Source organism: Portunus trituberculatus, chromosome 2, assembly GCF_017591435.1.
Source record: "Portunus trituberculatus isolate SZX2019 chromosome 2, ASM1759143v1, whole genome shotgun sequence".
NCBI lineage: Eukaryota > Metazoa > Arthropoda > Malacostraca > Decapoda > Portunidae > Portunus > Portunus trituberculatus.
The window spans coordinates 6,488,110-6,505,248 of NC_059256.1; the positions used below are offsets into that span (position 1 = coordinate 6,488,110).

Here is a 17,139-nt window from a genome sequence, read left to right on the forward strand (position 1 = left end):
TGGAAACACGTAACAATACCTTTGTGCTTCACCACAAAACAAAAGACACTTTTGTGGTCTATCTTGGAGACACACAACAAGGAACAGGTTGTTGTGATCACTACAGACAGAGCCACGTCTCACCACACACTTGCAATAGTGGAGACAACCACTCCGTTACACGAGGAAATGTACACTGAACCAACATAACCACAATTTTAAGGTTTATCAGGATGGGGTAAAAACGGGAAATCCACAGACATTAAATGCAGTACGGAAGGTAGCGTCACAAACGTGGGCGAAAGCTAGCTCGAACACCGTATAGACAGATACACCACAACACCTCAGCACAGCACTTGGCAAAACACCTTTGAAATACACATGTGACTGCAAACAGAGCTCACTTATTGGAACACTCTCCCTTTACAAACACAGAGGCGTGATGAAAATAAATACAACGTTCACAATACTCAAGTGAGGGCGAAGGACAATGGAGGAGGTGGGCAGGCAGCTCGACGCGGTGGTGATCCGAGTCTCTCTCTCTCTCTTAACAAGCGAACAAGGGAACACACTAGGCGACACACCGGAGACATCTGGTAGGAAATATGAAAACTAATAAGCCTATAACAGGACGCATTAATTAAGGGTGAAAATTGGATACAGGTATACATTTCACACGTGAAAGCAGAGGATTTACACAGGGAATAACACAATGCAAGGTATATAAAATAACACATGAAAACATATTAAACATATCAAATAGAACATATTAAATAGAAATATTTACCATTGAAAAGAAAGAGGTATACATGTACACTGTACACTGCTATGCACAAGTTGTCCATATCACTGTTTTCTGCTGGTGTAGATAAGGCATTGCAAAAAACCTTACCCACTAGCTACATCTACAACTGTCTACAAAATCTTCAAGTTTATCCACCCAATCTACAAATGGTCAATGAAATACACTACACCTGTGATGAAGATTTGTGGCCAACCTTCACAACTTCATTGCTGCGTTTCCAAGAATCACCCTCTTCTTCCTCCTCTTCCTCCTGACCTTGTTCCTTTGGCTACACCGGCAGCAGCAGCAGCAGGCAGCAGTCTGGTGTCTGTTGTATGTCTTGCACGTTCACTCCGAACACTTCCTTCACTTCTTTGGTGTTAGTAGTACTGAATCCTGGAACAAGAGGTGGAACAATATTGAAATGGCGTCAACAGTAACAAGTCTTGAAAAAAATAACAACAAAGAGTTCAAAACCTTTTTAAATGAGACACGCGGAGATAAAAGTGTGATGTGCAAACCACAATACTCACATCACGGTCACTCAACACTTTATTCTGGGCTTGCTTCGCTGTAGTCACTCCTGTGGGAGGAATACAATGCCGTCCTGGTTCAATGGTGCATGCAGCCGCTGGCTTCCTCTTCCTCGTCCTGTGGTACACTGGCTGGGTTGCGGAAGCTTGCGTGGATGATAACACGTCGACGCATCTTCAGGAACCCGACAAACATCTGTACAGTGAACATGTTGCAGGTGAGATGAAAGGAAAGGTATGAAGTGTGAGTCGGCTAACTATACAGTATTGCAATATTCTCAGTATGTCAAGAACAATTTAGGAAGTATTTGCTACAATCTCACCCACTACTTAATAACGCCAGCTTTGCCACAGCACAGCCACAACACATCCACAGCATAAAGGAGTGAAAACTACTTACTTGACTTAGCCCAACAGCAAGCAAAGAACCCCGAGGATGCCCAGCACAACACCCACCACCATGCCAGCTTGGGGACTTGACACTAATGACCGTCTTCTCCTGACCGTTGGTGATGCTGGTGGGCGGATCGAACACTGCTGAGGGATGGTCCACAGGGAGAGGATCTGGGCGACCCACGCACTCGTCAACGTCTGAGGGTGGAGAATTACACTCAGAAACACACATTTATTACAACTTAAGGATACAGGTTCAAAAGAGGAGGTAACGAGAGATTTACACGCATTTCAGGAACACATATTCACAATATGTTAAGGAAAACTACAAAATGATACATTACTCATGAAAATGCATATGACAACATAAAATTATACTTAATCATACAGAACAACTTATCCGCACATTGCTGATCTCAGTCATACTCGTGAGACAAAATGCACGTTGATGTATGCCAAGAATAACAACAGTACCCTTGAATACCACACTAACTTGTTTAGGCTGCTGCTAAATGTAGAGGTGAAGGGCTGACAAGTTTAAGAAGACAGACCGTGGTAGAGTGACAGTGACAGTGACAGTCCAGCCAGGCCTCACCTTCACACTTGAACTTCCTGACGAGTCTGTACCCTGCATGGACGGCACTGGCAGTAGTAAGTAGTAGCAGTATGTCTCTGGAGTGTTGATGCACACACACCGACATTCTTCTCCCGGCACTCGTCAATGACACAGCTGCACAAACTCATCCTGCCACAACAAAGGCATTTGCTTCAGCAGTGTCAAGTTGTGATTTTGAATTAGACTGTATACAATGTAAAAAACCTGCAACTTTTATATGAAACAATGGAGTTAATGGCATGAGCTAAGCCTTGCGTGCCAGAGTGACACAAGCAAGGCCTTCTCCTCACCTCTCCCTTACTGCAGTAGTCACTGAAGCCGTCACACATGCGCTGCTTCGGGATGCCATTCACACCGCCGTTACGAGAACTGACTGTCTGAGGCACATAGTCGTTGGTCTTCCGTGCAGGGGTCGTCTGCAGGTCTGTCTGCCATTGCATTGTGAGTGAGACAGCACACACACACACAGAAACACACAAACACACACACACACACACACACACACACACACACACACACACACACACACACACACACAAAACACATCAAACACACAAACACAAACACACACACACACACACAAAACACACTCAAAGCACACACACATCCCAAACACACTAAACTCAGTCATGAGACACTTCTGAATGAGCACAATCACACACCTGGACACACTCACACACACACACACACACACATACAGTGAATTATAGAAACATTTTATAATGAAATCATCCTCACAAAGATCAAAGAGACCCTCAATACATAACCAAAACCACAATAAAACACTCAAACACACCCAAAACACACTCAAAACACCATGCAACACCTCAAAATGCTGGAAAAAATACCTCAAACTATCTACAAACACCCAATACACACAAAACCACTTAAAACATTAAAACTAACACCAAAACACACTCAAAACACCATGCAACACCTCAAAATGCCCCAAAACACACTCAAAACATGCATATACTCAAACACACCTCCACACCACACTCAAGGCACGTCAAATACACATAGAGACTTAAAACACACTCAAAACACACAAAATACACACAAAACATACTTATAACATCTCCAAAACACCCTGCAACATACTTAAAACACCCCAAATATACCCCAGACCAACACTATGCATTGTAAAGAACGTTAGGATTAAAAGGGTCACTTACCTAAATATTCCACCTTGGTTCCTTCTCCTATTCCGCCTCTATTTCTCGTTTCTTCTTCGTCCTCCTCCTTATTTCTCCTTCTTCTTCCTTCTATTGCTTCCGTCTTCACGTCTGAGCCTAGAAACACATCAAAACACAAGATATTAGGCAAAATATTGAGGAAATGGAGGGTGACTTAAGTATTGTGGCTTGGCTTCTCCTCTTCTTCCTCTCTTTTTCCTTCCTTCCTCCTTAACCTCCTTTATTTCTCCTTTCTACTTCCTTCTGCTACTACTATCTACACACCTGACCCTAGAAACACACGAAAACACGTAGAAATCACCAGATATTAGGCAAAATATTGACGAACTGCGGGTTTGGAAAAGAGGCGCCAGCCTGGGGGGATGTTGAGTCACCACCTGGGCTGTGGTCGTCACAGAGAACGGGGCGGGGTGACTCGGCTAAATTACGTAAATAATTTCATTTTAAAATGACTTTTCGAATAAACGAAGCCACGCCCGAATGCTTGTTATTTTATGACGTGATAAATACTAAAACTAATTTTAAAAATATCAAAACAACTCCAGCTTAACTAGTTTTTAAAAAATGTCTAAATTAAGTATGCTAAATATAAAAAAACATTTAAACTTATAAATCTGCTAAAACACCATGCAAAGTCAAGCCATTTTCACTTGGCGAGTAATTTACCACATTTGAGGGAGTATGAGCTATCTTTTAAGGCATTCCACAGCGAGTTACACCGAGAAGCACAAACGTGAGCAAATAAAATAAAGAAAAATATGACGTTTTTTCAACACCACCAAACACCATTTCAAAGTCCACATATTTCACTCAATAGATTGATTTCACGCTTAAAAGAGGACAGGCGATCCTCTGATACCACAAAGGCCCACTTATACCTTCAAATAAAAACCTGAAAACTGAAATGGAAAATTTTGACCGTTAAAAGCCTTTAACATTCGCCATAAAACACCACTAAACGCCACATATTTACCCAACACAGGGCGGAACACACTTCAAACACAACGAAACATTTAAACAAACCATAAAACATACCATGGAAGCGTAATATTACCCTCAGGAAATATTTGAAAAAGCATTTGACCCAGCAGGCTGCCTGGTGGGGAGGGTGATGGCTAGGGGTCTTGGGTGGGAGGCGGCCCGGAGGCAACACTGGGAAGAGCGGCGGCGGGACCTCCATATTTTCTTCTGTCGCCCCCCTCTCTCCGTCCTCCCATAGCACTGTGATACATTATAATAGTCACCCTCCTCTATCCCTTGCTCCATTCTCCTCCCCCTCCTCCTCATCCACCATCAAAACCTTGTGGACTTTCAGAAGGACACAAGGCAAGTTTGTTTACATTGGAAAATTCACACTGCTGATTGCCCTTCACAAACGTCACCAAATAAAATAAAGAAAAATAAGACGTTTTTCAACACCACCAAACACCATTTCAAAGTCCTCATATTTCACTCAATAGGTTGATTTCACACTTAAAAGAGGACAGCCGATCCTTTGATACCACAAAGGCCCACTTATACCTTCAAATAAGAAACCTCAAAATTGAAATGGAAAATTTTGACCGTTGAAAAGCCTTTAACACACGCCATAAAACACCACTAAACGCCACATATTTACCCAACACAGGCGCGAACACACTTCAAACACAACGAAACATTTAAACAAACCATAAAACACACCATGGAAGCGTAATATTACCCTCAGGAAATATTTGAAAAAGTATTTGACCCAGCAGGCTGCCCGGGGGGAGGGTGGTGGCTAGGGGTCTTGGGTGGGAGGCGGCCCGGAGGCAACACTGGAAGAGCGGCGGCGGGACCTCCATATTTAGCCTTTATCATCTTACCAAGCTAAAATTAAGCCACTCAGGGAACTATTGACCAGGGATATGAAATGGTAGACTGGTGGCTGCATTGTGACACATGTTTGGCTTACGGTAAGTGAAGGAAGCAAATATCAGCGGGTAATACAGACGCCTGGCTCTTTTAATGCTCGTTATACCTATCACATATTAATATTGACCTTCTATTTTCACTCTCATACGTCAAGAAAACCTAACAATAAGTGAATGGCCTTATAAGTACCTTTAATTCATGAAGATAAGGCAGTGTGGAGGTTGTGGTGAAGGCCGCACTGCTTGTCTTGTCGTTTGGTAGTTGGTGATTGGTGCTGCTTGAAAACTGTTGGTGATATAGCAACACATCACTTGTGTGTGTGTGTTTGTGGGTGTTTTCAGTGTGCTTACGAGTGTTTTCCGTATATAAGAGTGTCTTTTCAAGGTTTATGGCTGTGTGTGTGTGTGTGTGTTTTTGGATGTGTTTGTGGGTGTTTTCAGTATGCTTACGAGTGTTTTCCGTATATAAGAGTGTATTTTGAAGGTTTATGTGTGTGTGTGTGTGTGTGTGTGTGTGTGTGTATACGGGACAGTATAACCACCGCCAGCACCACCACCCTCACCGTCACCACGACCACTGGACATGGACAACTGCCGCCCCATTCGTAGCAGGCGGGGCGGTGTGTCTGTGAAGGGAGCAGGTGTGTATGAAAGTTTATGGTAACTATCTCTTACAATATCTTTGATCAATGAGACACTATACTTGTACCAACACCACATAATGATTTACTGGCTATTGTGACATCTTTCCCTTCGCTATTGTGTTCAGGCTTCGGTTATTTGTCAAAGCAGGAAATATTAAAATTGTATCTTGTTGTGCAGCGAGTGTTGGCATCTCACGCGGTGCTTAGGAGGCAGACTACACTATATCTCTCGCATTCTCTATTTCCATCGCCTGATTGTACGAGTATTTCTGGCAATAAATAAGGGTGAAGTGGTGATAAGTAGAGGAATATACACGTTTTTCTATCTCCATACACATCTACCTTGTCAATTATACACGAATTTATTGACTTATCTATCTGCCCACCTATCCATCTATCTGTTTGTTTATCCAACTGTCCATTTACATATCTATCAACCCATCCAATTCTCCTCTTGTCCATCTATCTACAAACAAGCAGGGAGGCGGTGGAGCAGTGGTGGTGGTGGGATAGGACAGACGTCCATGTGTAGGTTGGAATCCCACCACGTACAGCCTTAAACACTTTGCCATTTGTGGAGTGGTTTAAAGTTAGCTACATGTCACCAGGATACCCAGGCTCTAGGTGGTTACACCAAGATGAGCTTAGGTGGTGATATGGGCCCTGATATGCCCACCACTAGAAATACAATTGCCTGCGCCACTAATGGGTGGAAGCTCAACACCGCTTCCTAAATACTCTTCCAGTGAGCCTACAGGCGCTATAGGCCTTAACTTAAAAAAAAAAATCAATATTCACGATGCAAAACAAGCAAACACACCACGAGTACTTACCACCACAATCACCACCACACCACCAATACACAACACACTGACACCACCACCACCACCACCACCAATACACAACACACTGGCACCACCACCACCAATACACAACACACCACCACCACCAATACACAACACACTGACACACCACCACCACCACCACCAATACACAACACACTGACACCACCACCACCACCACCACCACTTTCTAAAGGTGCGAACACACTGACAGCATTTTCCTGCATCGTTTCATCGTTGCGTGTCAGCCAGTGATACGATACGGAGCAACAGGGTATTCCAGCCAGTGTTGCGCATCCGCGTGGTGTGTCACCGTTGAGTGATGCAAGTGTGAACAGTTTCTCCCTGAGCGTAGCCATGAGTGGAAATGTGGCCGAGGTTAGTTTGATTCATGAACATCAAATCAGTAGAAGGAAGTGAGAGTGACAGCGTTGGTGGGTGTCTACACTCTATGCAAGTAGGCACATGTGCAATGGAACAACTACTGTGTTGGCTGAATTAAAATTCCAGCATGTGACGGGGAAAGAGGCGACGGCGTTAGCGAGTGGTGAGGGAAGCAGCACACTGGCATGCATTCACTTGACACATTACTACTACAAGTATTTCCATGCAACTATATTGTGGCATCGTGTCACCTCAGACGCTGTGGTGGCGCCATGCAACAAATTGTTCACTAATATCACTTCACTTGCAAACCAGATGTTGTTGTGCATCTCTTTCAACTGATAGGAAAACAGGTCGATACATTATGCATTTTATTACATCAAGAGATATTGTGTTGCCATTACAAATATACAGGAGCATCATTCACAAGATATCGTCATATCAATAGGTATGAAAAATGAACACAACTAACAAAAACTGCAAAACATTGGCCACAAACTTCAATTAAGTATTGCATTGAAAGACTCACAAAACATCATCTTTGGAAACACGTAACAATACCTTTGTGCTTCACCCCACAAAACAAAAAAGACACTTTTGTGGTCTATCTTGGAGACACACAACAAGGAACAGGTTGTTGTGATCACTACAGACAGAGCCACGTCTACACCACACCTTGCAATAGTGAGAGTGACAACCACTCCGCTACACGAGGGAAATGTACACTGAAGCAACGTAACCACACTTTTAAGCTTTATCAGGAGAGGGGGTCAAAAAGGGAAATCCACACATTAAATGCAGTACGGAAGGTAGCGTCACGAACGTGGGCGAAAGCTACCTCGAACACCGTACAGACAGATATATACACCACAACACCTCACCACTTAGCAAAACACCTTTGAAATACACATGTGACTGCCAACAGAGCTCACTTATTGGAACACTCTTCCTTTACAAACACAGAGGCGTGATGAAACTAAATACAACGTTCACAATACTCAAGTGAGGAGCGAAGGACAATGGAGGGAGGTGGGCAGGCAGCTCGACGCGGTGCTGATCCGAGTCTCTCTCTCTCTCTAACAAGGGAACTTGATAACCTAGCACTAGGCCACACACCAGAGACATCTGGTAGGAAATATGAAAAACTAATAAGCCTATAACAGGGCGTATTAAGGGTGACAATTGGATACTGGTATACATCTGACACGTGGAAGCAGAGGATTTACACCGGGAATAACACAATGCAAGCTATATAAAATAACACATGAAAACATATTGAACATATCAAATAGAACATATTCAATAGAAATATTTACCATTGAAAAGAAAAAGAGGTATACATCACAATATGTACACTGTACACTCCTATCACGATGCTATGCACAACTTGTCCATATCACTGTTTTCTGCTGGTGTAGATAAGGCATTGCAAAAAACCTTACCCACTACACATCTACAACTGTCTACAAAATATACAAATTTATCCACCCAATCTACAAATGGTCAATGAAATACACTACACCAGTGATGAAGATTTGTGGCCAACCTTCACAACTTCATTGCTACGTCTCCAAGAATCACCCTCTTCTTCCTCCTCTTCCTCCTCTTCCTCCTGCTCCTCTTGTTCCTTTGGCTACACCGGCAGCAGCAGCAGCAGCAGCAGCAGCAGCAGCAGTGTGGTGTCTGTTGTATGTCTTGCACGCTCACTCCAAACACTTCCCTCACTTGTTTGGTGTTAGCAGTACTGAATCCTGGAACAAGAGGTGGAACAATATTGAAATGGCGTCAACAGTAACAAGTCCTGAAAACAAATGATGTGCAAACCACAATACTCACATCACGGTCACTCAACGCTTTATTCTGGGCTTGCTTCGCTGTAGTCACTCCTGTGGGAGGAATACAATGCCGTCCTGTTGAATGGTGCATGCTGCAGCAGCCGCGCGCTCCCTCCTCCCGTCCTCCTCAGTGCCTGTTGTCTTGTGGTACACTGGCTGGGTTGGGGAAGCTTGCGTGGATGATAACACGTCGACGCATCTTCAGGAACCCGACAAACCTCTGTACAGTGAACATGTTGCAGGTGAGATGAAAGGAAAGGTATGAAGTGTGAGTCGGCTAACTATACACTAAAGGAATATTGTCAGTGTGTCAAGAACAATTTAGGAAGTGTTTCAAGTTTGCTACAATCTCACCCACTACTTAATTACGCCATCTTTGCCACAGCACAGCCACAGCACATCCACAGCATAAAGGAGTGAAAAACTACTTACTTGACTTAGCCCAACAGCTAGGCAAAGAACCCCGAGGAGCCCAGCACAACACCCACCACCATGCCAGCTTGGGGACTTGACACTTCAATGACCGTCTTCTCCTGACCGTTGGTGCTGCTGGTGGGCGGATCGAACACTGCTGAGGGGATGGGCCACAGGGAGAGGATCTGGCCGACTCCACGCACTCGTCAACGTCTGAGGGTGGAGAATTACACTCTCAGAAACACACATTTATTACAACTTAAGGATACAGCTTAAAAAGAGGAGGTAACGACAGATTTACACGCATTTCAGGAACACATATTTAGCGATACGTTAAGGAAAACTACAAAAATGATACCATTACTCATGAGAAATGCATATGACAACATAAAATTATACTTAATCATAAAGAACAACTTATCCGCACATCGCTGATCTCAGTCATACTCGTGAGACAAAATGCACGTTGATGTATGCCAAGAATAACAAAAGTACCCTTCAATACCACACTAACTTGTTTAGGCCGCTGCTAACTGTAGAGGTGAAGGGCTGACAAGTTTAAGAAGACAGACCGTGGTAGAGTGACAGTGACAGTGACAGTCCAGCCAGGCCTCACCTTCACACTTGAACTTCCTGACGAGTGTGTACCCTGCATGGCCGGCACTGGCAGTAGTAAGTAGTAGTATGACTCTGGAGTGTTGATGCACACACACCCGACATTCTTCTCCCGGCACTCGTCAATGCCACACAGCTGCACAAACTCATCCTGCCACAACAAAGGCATTTGCTTCAGCAGTGTCAAGTTGTGATTTTGAATTAGACTGTATACAATGTAAGAAAACCTGCAACTTTTATATGAAACAATGGAGTTAATGGCATGAGCTAAGCCTTGCGTGCCAGAGTGACACAAGCAAGGCCTTCTCCTCACCTCTCCGTTACTGCAGTAGTCACTGAAGCCGTCACACATGCGCTGCTTCGGGATGCCATTCACACCGCCCTTACGAGAACTGACGGTCTGAGGCACGTAAGTCGTTGGTCTTCCGTGCGGGGGTCGTCTGCAGGTCCGTCTGCCACCATTGCATTGTGTGAGTGAAATGCACACACACACACACACACACACACACACACACACACACACACACACACACACACACACATGACCCCTTTTCGACACAAAAACTACTCAAAGCACTCAATATTATCCCAAAGCACACTAAACTCATCATGAAACACTTCAAAATGACACCAAACACACACACACACACACACACACACACACACACACACACACACACACACACACACACACACACACACACATTATAGAGACAATTTATAATGAAATCATCCTCACACACATCCAAGAGACCCTTAATACAAACCAAAACCACTTAAAACACTCAATCGAACCCAAAACACACTCAAAACACCATGCAACACCTCAAAATGCTGGAAAACATACTCAAAACTAACTACAAACACCAAGACACACAAAAATGACTTGAAACATTAAAAGCTAACCCAAAACACACTCAAAACACCATGCAACACCTCAAAATGCCCCAAAACACACTCAAAACATGCATATACTCAAACACACCTCCACACCACACTCAAGGCACGTCAAATACACATAGAAGACTTAAAACACACTCAAAACACACAAAATACACCCAAAACATACTTATAACACCCCAAAACACCCTGCAACACACTTAAAACACCCCAAATATACCCCAGACCAACACTATGCATTGTAAAGAACGTTAGGATTAAAAGGGTCACTTACCTAAATATTCCACCTTGGTTTCTTCTCCTATTCCGCCTCTATTTCTCGTTTTTTCTTCGTCCTCCTCCTTTATTTCTCCGTATTCTTCCTTGTATTGCTTCCGTCTTCACGTCTGAGCCTAGAAACACATCAAAACACAAGATATTAGGCAAAATATTGAGGAAATGGAGGGTGACTTAAGTATTGTGGCTTCGCTTCTCCTCTTCTTCCTCTCTTTCTCCTTCCTTCCACCTTATTCTCCTTTATTCCTCCTTTCTACTTCCTTCTGCTACTACTATCTACACACCTGAACCTAGAAACACACGAAAACACGTAGAAATCACCAGATATTAGGCAAAATATTGACGAGCTGCGGGTTTGGAAAAGAGTCGGCAGCCCGGGGCTACGATGCGTCACCACCTGGGCTGTGGTCACAGAGAACGCGAGCGGGAGCGGGGGTCACTCGGCTAAATTACGTAAATCATTTCATTTTGAAAATGACTTTTCAAAAAAACGAAGCCACGGCCGAATGCTTGTTATTTTAGGACGTGATAAATAGGAAAACTAATTTTAAAAATATCAAAACAACTCCAGCTTAACTAGTTTTTAAAAAATGTCTAAATTAAGTATGCTAAATATAAAACAACATTAAAACTTATAAATCTGCTACAACGCCCTGCAAAGTCAAGCCATTTTCACTTGGCGAGTGTTTGACCACATTTGAGGGAGTGTGAGGTATCTTTCAAGGCATTCCACAGCGAGTTACACCGACAACCACAAACGTCACCAAATAAAATAAAGAAAAATAAGACGTTTTTTCAACACCACCAAACACCATTTCAAAGTCCACATATTTCACTAAATAGATTGATTTCACGCCTAAAAGAGGACAGCCGATCCTTTGATAATAGAAAGGCCCACTTATACCTTGAAATAAGAAACCTCAAAATTCGAAATGGAAAATTTTGACCGTTGAAAAGCCTTTAACACACGCCATAAAACACCACTAAACGCCACATATTTACCCAACACAGGCGCGCAACACACTTCAAACACAACGAAACATTTAAACAAACCATAAAAACATACCATGGAAGCGTAATAATACCCTCAGGAAATATTTGAAAAAAAGTATTTGACCCAGCAGGCTGCCCCGGGAGGGAGGGTGGTGGCTGGGGTCTTGGTGGGAGGCGGCCCGGAGGCAACACTGGGAAGAGCGGCGGCGGACCTCCATATTTAGCCTTTATCATCTTACCAAGCTAAAATTAAGCCACTCAGGGAACTATTGACCAGGGATATGAAATGGTAGACTGGTGGCTGCATTGTGACACATGTTTGGCTTACGGTAAGTGAAGGAAGCAAATATCAGCGGGTAATACAGACGCCTGGCTCTCTTTAATGCTCGTTATACCTATCACATATTAATATTGACCTTCTATTTTCACTCTCATACGTCAAGAAAACCTAACAATAAGTGAATGGCCTTATAAGTACCTTTAATTCATGAAGATAAGGCAGTGTGGAGGTTGTGGTGAAGGCCGCACTGCTTGTCTTGTCGTTTGGTAGTTGGTGATTGGTGCTGCTTGAAAACTGTTGGTGATATAGCAACACATCACTTGTGTGTGTGTGTTTTGGATGTGTTTGTGGGTGTTTTCAGTATGCTTACGAGTGTTTTCCGTATATAAGAGTGTCTTTTCAGGGTTTATGTCTGTGTGTGTGTGTGTTTTTTTTGGATGTGTTTGTGGGTGTTTTCAGTATGCTTACGAGTGTTTTCCGTATATAAGAGTGTATTTTGAAGGTTTATGGCTGTGTGTGTGTGTGTGTGTGTGTGTGTGTGTGTACGGGACAGTATAACCACCGCCAGCACCACCACCCTCACCGTCACCACGACCACTGGACATGGACAACTGCCGTCCCATTCGTAGCAGGCGCCAGGCGGTGTGTCTGTGAAGGGAGCAGGTGTGTATGAAAGTTTATGGTAACTATCTCTTACAATATCTTTGATCAATGAGACACTATACTTGTACCAACACCACATAATGATTTACTGGCTATTGTGACATCTTTCCCTTCGCTATTGTGTTCAGGCTTCGGTTATTTGTCAAAGCAGGAAATATTAAAATTGTATCTTGTTGTGCAGCGAGTGTTGGCATCTCACGCGGTGCTTAAGAGGCAGACTACACTATATCTCGCATTCTCTATTTCCATCGCCTGATTGTACGAGTATTTCTGGCAATAAATAAGGGTGAAGTGGTGATAAGTAGAGGAATATACACGTTTTTCTATCTCCATACACATCTACCTTGTCAATTATACACGAATTTATTGACTTATCTATCTGCCCACCTATCCATCTATCTGTTTGTTTATCCAACTGTCCATTTACATATCTATCAACCCATCCAATTCTCCTCTTGTCCATCTATCTACAAACAAGCAGGAGGCGGTGGAGCAGTGGTGGTGGTAGGATAGGACAGACGTCCATGCGTAGGTTGGAATCCCACCACGTACAGCCTTAAACACTTTGCCATTTGTGGAGTGGTTTAAAGTTAGCTACATGTCACCAGGATACCCAGGCTCTAGGTGGTTACACCAAGATGAGCTTAGGTGGTGATATGGGCCCTGATATGCCCACCACTAGAAATACAATTGCCTGCGCCACTAATGGGTGGAAGCTCAACACCGCTTCCTAAATACTCTTCCAGTGAGCCTACAGGCGCTATAGGCCTTAACTTAAAAAAAAAAAATATCAATATTCACGATGCAAAACAAGCAAACACACCACGAGTACTTACCACCACAATCACCACCACCACCACCACCACCACCACCATACCAACACACTGACACCACCACCACCACCACCACTACCAATACACAACACACTGACACCACCACCACCACCACTTTCTAAAGGTGCGAACACACTGACAGCATTTTCCTGCATCGTTTCATCGTTGCGTGTCAGCCAGTGATACGATACGGAGCAACAGGGTATTCCAGCCAGTGTTGCGCATCCGCGTGGTGTGTCACCGTTGAGTGATGCAAGTGTGAACAGTTTCTCCCTGAGCGTAGCCATGAGTGGAAATGTGGCCGAGGTTAGTTTGATTCATGAACATCAAATCAGTAGAAGGAAGTGAGAGTGACAGCGTTGGTGGGTGTCTACACTCTATGCAAGTAGGCACATGTGCAATGGAACAACTACTGTGTTGGCTGAATTAAAATTCCAGCATGTGACGGGGAAAGAGGCGACGGCGTTAGCGAGTGGTGAGGGAAGCAGCACACTGGCATGCATTCACTTGACACATTACTACTACAAGTATTTCCATGCAACTATATTGTGGCATCGTGTCACCTCAGACGCTGTGGTGGCGCCATGCAACAAATTGTTCACTAATATCACTTCACTTGCAAACCAGATGTTGTTGTGCATCTCTTTCAACTGATAGGAAAACAGGTCGATACATTATGCATTTTATTACATCAAGAGATATTGTGTTGCCATTACAAATATACAGGAGCATCATTCACAAGATATCGTCATATCAATAGGTATGAAAAATGAACACAACTAACAAAACTGCAAAACATTGGCCACAAACTTCAATTAAGTATTGCATTGAAAGACTCACAAAACATCATCTTTGGAAACACGTAACAATACCTTTGTGCTTCACCCCACAAAACAAAAAAGACACTTTTGTGGTCTATCTTGGAGACACACAACAAGGAACAGGTTGTTGTGATCACTACAGACAGAGCCACGTCTACACCACACCTTGCAATAGTGAGAGTGACAACCACTCCGCTACACGAGGGAAATGTACACTGAAGCAACGTAACCACACTTTTAAGCTTTATCAGGAGAGGGGGTCAAAAAGGGAAATCCACACATTAAATGCAGTACGGAAGGTAGCGTCACGAACGTGGGCGAAAGCTACCTCGAACACCGTACAGACAGATATATACACCACAACACCTCACCACTTAGCAAAACACCTTTGAAATACACATGTGACTGCCAACAGAGCTCACTTATTGGAACACTCTTCCTTTACAAACACAGAGGCGTGATGAAACTAAATACAACGTTCACAATACTCAAGTGAGGAGCGAAGGACAATGGAGGAGGTGGGCAGGCAGCTCGACGCGGTGCTGATCCGAGTCTCTCTCTCTCTCTAACAAGGGAACTTGATAACCTAGCACTAGGCCACACACCAGAGACATCTGGTAGGAAATATGAAAAACTAATAAGCCTATAACAGGGCGTATTAAGGGTGACAATTGGATACTGGTATACATCTGACACGTGGAAGCAGAGGATTTACACCGGAATAACACAATGCAAGCTATATAAAATAACACATGAAAACATATTGAACATATCAAATAGAACATATTCAATAGAAATATTTACCATTGAAAAGAAAAAGAGGTATACATCACAATATGTACACTGTACACTCCTATCACGATGCTATGCACAACTTGTCCATATCACTGTTTTCTGCTGGTGTAGATAAGGCATTGCAAAAAACCTTACCCACTACACATCTACAACTGTCTACAAAATATACAAATTTATCCACCCAATCTACAAATGGTCAATGAAATACACTACACCAGTGATGAAGATTTGTGGCCAACCTTCACAACTTCATTGCTACGTCTCCAAGAATCACCCTCTTCTTCCTCCTCTTCCTCCTGCTCCTCTTGTTCCTTTGGCTACACCGGCAGCAGCAGCAGCAGCAGCAGTGTGGTGTCTGTTGTATGTCTTGCACGCTCACTCCAAACACTTCCCTCACTTGTTTGGTGTTAGCAGTACTGAATCCTGGAACAAGAGGTGGAACAATATTGAAATGGCGTCAACAGTAACAAGTCCTGAAAACAAATGATGTGCAAACCACAATACTCACATCACGGTCACTCAACGCTTTATTCTGGGCTTGCTTCGCTGTAGTCACTCCTGTGGGAGGAATACAATGCCGTCCTGTTGAATGGTGCATGCTGCAGCAGCCGCGCGCTCCCTCCTCCCGTCCTCCTCAGTGCCTGTTGTCTTGTGGTACACTGGCTGGGTTGGGGAAGCTTGCGTGGATGATAACACGTCGACGCATCTTCAGGAACCCGACAAACCTCTGTACAGTGAACATGTTGCAGGTGAGATGAAAGGAAAGGTATGAAGTGTGAGTCGGCTAACTATACACTAAAGGAATATTGTCAGTGTGTCAAGAACAATTTAGGAAGTGTTTCAAGTTTGCTACAATCTCACCCACTACTTAATTACGCCATCTTTGCCACAGCACAGCCACAGCACAGCCACAGCATAAAGGAGTGAAAAACTACTTACTTGACTTAGCCCAACAGCTAGGCAAAGAACCCCGAGGGAGCCCAGCACAACACCCACCACCATGCCAGCTTGGGGACTTGACACTTCAATGACCGTCTTCTCCTGACCGTTGGTGCTGCTGGTGGGCGGATCGAACACTGCTGAGGGGATGGGCCACAGGGAGAGGATCTGGCCGACTCCACGCACTCGTCAACGTCTGAGGGTGGAGAATTACACTCTCAGAAACACACATTTATTACAACTTAAGGATACAGCTTAAAAAGAGGAGGTAACGACAGATTTACACGCATTTCAGGAACACATATTTAGCGATACGTTAAGGAAAACTACAAAAATGATACCATTACTCATGAGAAATGCATATGACAACATAAAATTATACTTAATCATAAAGAACAACTTATCCGCACATCGCTGATCTCAGTCATACTCGTGAGACAAAATGCACGTTGATGTATGCCAAGAATAACAACAGTACCCTTGAATACCACACTAACTTGTTTAGGCTGCTG

At 43.6% G+C, this 17,139-nt stretch overlaps 3 long non-coding RNA genes across 3 annotated transcripts; all 3 read right to left on the reverse strand.

The window, feature by feature from the left end:
• Window positions 1-8,953: 8,953 nt before the first annotated feature.
• LOC123503956 lies at window positions 8,954-9,566 on the reverse strand. The gene is made up of 3 exons (XR_006674653.1): window positions 9,531-9,566; window positions 9,100-9,318; window positions 8,954-9,014 (listed from the first exon to the last, which is right to left on the reverse strand). It is a non-coding gene; the product is annotated as an uncharacterized LOC123503956 (long non-coding RNA).
• Window positions 9,567-10,193: 627 nt separating this feature from the next.
• On the reverse strand, window positions 10,194-13,204 carry LOC123503957. Its single transcript, XR_006674656.1, has 4 exons — window positions 12,775-13,204; window positions 11,302-11,419; window positions 10,441-10,579; window positions 10,194-10,278 (listed from the first exon to the last, which is right to left on the reverse strand). It is a non-coding gene; the product is annotated as an uncharacterized LOC123503957 (long non-coding RNA).
• A 2,846-nt stretch (window positions 13,205-16,050) lies between these two features.
• Window positions 16,051-16,685, reverse strand: LOC123503962. The gene is made up of 3 exons (XR_006674661.1): window positions 16,628-16,685; window positions 16,197-16,415; window positions 16,051-16,111 (listed from the first exon to the last, which is right to left on the reverse strand). It is a non-coding gene; the product is annotated as an uncharacterized LOC123503962 (long non-coding RNA).
• Window positions 16,686-17,139: the final 454 nt, after the last annotated feature.